At 43.5% G+C, this 2,515-nt stretch overlaps 1 non-coding gene across 1 annotated transcript; it reads left to right on the top strand.

Moving 5' to 3' along the window:
- The first annotated feature begins 522 nt into the window (after positions 1–522).
- Positions 523–594, top strand: TRNAC-GCA. Its single transcript has one exon. It is a non-coding gene; the product is annotated as a tRNA-Cys (tRNA).
- Positions 595–2,515: the final 1,921 nt, after the last annotated feature.

Below are 2,515 nucleotides of genomic sequence, written 5' to 3' on the forward strand. Positions count from 1 at the left end.
GTGCTTCCCATGTAGTACATTTCCGATCTTCTAAGAGCATATTCTAGCCCCCTCCATGGTCTTGGGTGTGTATAAATCTATTCATATGACTCTGTCTATGAAGTCTTTACCATTTTTAAGCCAATAGAAGACAGGGACAAGAGAACATAAAAGAGTCTCTTTTAGTAACAGGGTCCTGAACTCAAAGTCAGAAAGAGTCAATAAGGAGTGTGTGTGCCTGGGAAGAACATTAATGTTGAAACTCTGTTGTCAAATGTGCACTGTGAAGGGCACAGACGAATGACTCTGAAAGCCCTTCCAGCTCTAAATGCCAGTGTCAGTCCTCTTCCTGAAAGTACAAGGAAGCTGCTACAGGAAGGGGAACTGTCACTTGTTTTGCATCAGGGAGATAAAATTATAGTTAGGGAGGTTTGGCAGCTTTGAGGAGGCCCAGCTGGAATAAGCATCTGTGGTAAAATTTTATAGGAATGTTGGGCATGACTGCACAGATAAAAGGTCTTGCTTAGGCTTACACTTCTGCCAGGGGGTATAGCTCAGGGGTAGAGCATTTGACTGCAGATCAAGAGGTCCCTGGTTCAAATCCAGGTGCCCCCTGCTGTCTTCTTATTTTACTCTCTGGAGCTGGTGTTGAAGATTCAGCACCCTTCTCCAATCTTAAATCTCAGGATACTGAGCCTCCCTAAATCTGGGAAAAAGCCAGGAGCAACTTTAAACCCTGTCACCGAGCATCACAGTCTCAGAGTGATCAATTCCCTCAACTTGGACTTTTTATTTTACTTACCAAAGGCTTTGTTCTACCTTGCCTGGTTTTGTTTCACTTTTTCTACACGTTTTCATGACCCCAAATCATGTGCAGGTAAATGTTTAACAGTGCAGGTAAATGTTTAACAACCAGCTCTGAGGGGGTGATTTGTAGTGTTTTCCAATTTCACAGAGTGAAAAATAATCCCACCATGACAAATTTCAAGCTACAAATATGAGATGATGAACATGGAGTTGGGAAGGTGAGCTAACAAATGGCTGTCTGCTGCAAGCTAGCTCAAACATAACACTGCCCCAGTCCACCTTCCCGACAGAGGCCTGGGCTCTCTGGCCGTGCTCTATCTTCACAATACCTACTGACATGAGATCAGTGGTTCTCATCACCCATTCATCCATGGAATCATTCATTCTTTCGTCATCTGATTCCTACTCAATGCCAGACACAGGAAAGACAGAGATGAGTAAGAACTGTCTGTGGTGAGCAAAATAGTCCAATGAAGAAATGATCCAAGCAATGAAAAGGATAGATGAACAAAAAAAGAAGGGGCACTATTTTTAAATGAAATGTTCTGTTACCATTAAGATTCTCAACTAGATAATCTAAAACACCTCCTACCTCAAAACACCCAGAAATGCAAGACAAGCTACAGTAAATATATATTCTTATATAGAGCTGAGCTCTCATAACAGTAAAGGATATCTCTGGGGTGGCAGTGGGGGATGAACTAAAACCCTGATAGGTAAATATGAGCTGATCCTGGGAATGCCTGCGGTGGCTGTGGTGAGCTAATCAAGGTGCTTCAGTTTTCACAGCCATGTGGGTACAGGAGATTTGGCCTAAGACTTGAGTCTCCCTTCTCTTATACCAAGTCAAACTCTTAGAGAGCCATAATATTAGTAAAAGCACAGGGGAAAAAAAGAAAAAAGCATCCACTAGCATAAGAACACATCTTTCTCTTTCTGGGGAGGCAGAGGGCATCGCCCCTGAGAATCCATAACCATACATCTATCTTCACACTTGTTAGGGCTTTGAATTTATACTACCGACATGGTTCAGAAATTCCTCAACCTGAAAGTTAACATAAAAAGTACTCAGGCTAACGACGATTCTAGAGTATCCCCTGGTGGCTCACACCTGTAATCCCAGCACTTTGGGAGGCCGAAGTGGGTGGATCACCTGAGGTCAGAAGTTCAAGATCAGCCTGGTCAACATGGTGAAATCCCATCTCTACTAAATATACAAAAATTAGCCAGGTGTGGTGGTGGGCGCCTGTAATCCCAGCTACTCGGCAGGCTGAGGCAGGAGAATCGTTTGAATTCTGGAGGCCGAGGTTGCAGTGAGCCGAGATTGTGCCATTGTACTCCAGCCCGGGCAACAAGAGTGAAACTTCGTCTCAAAAAGAAAGAAAAAAAAAAAGTACTCAGGCTAACAATGATTCTAGAGTATCAAACAAGGACATACCCTCAAGCCAGACTGCACAGGATTCCTACTGATAAAGCCTGGCTTAAGATGGCCTCACAATTCAAAGTAATAAATATACAAGGAATCAGCCTATTATGAGTGAGAACCAGCAAAAAAAATAAAGTCATAAAGTCAGGCCATAGAGTCACCAGACAGATCCTATAAAGTAAGGGTAGTTAAAAATCTTAAAAGAAGCCGGGCACGGTGGCTCAAGCCTGTAATCCCAGCACTTTGGGAGGCTGAGACAGGCGGATCACGAGGTCAGGAGATCAAGACCATCCTGGCTAACAC

This window comes from Colobus angolensis, unplaced genomic scaffold, assembly GCF_000951035.1.
Source record: "Colobus angolensis palliatus isolate OR3802 unplaced genomic scaffold, Cang.pa_1.0 Scaffold2, whole genome shotgun sequence".
NCBI classification, from domain to species: Eukaryota; Metazoa; Chordata; class Mammalia; order Primates; family Cercopithecidae; genus Colobus; species Colobus angolensis.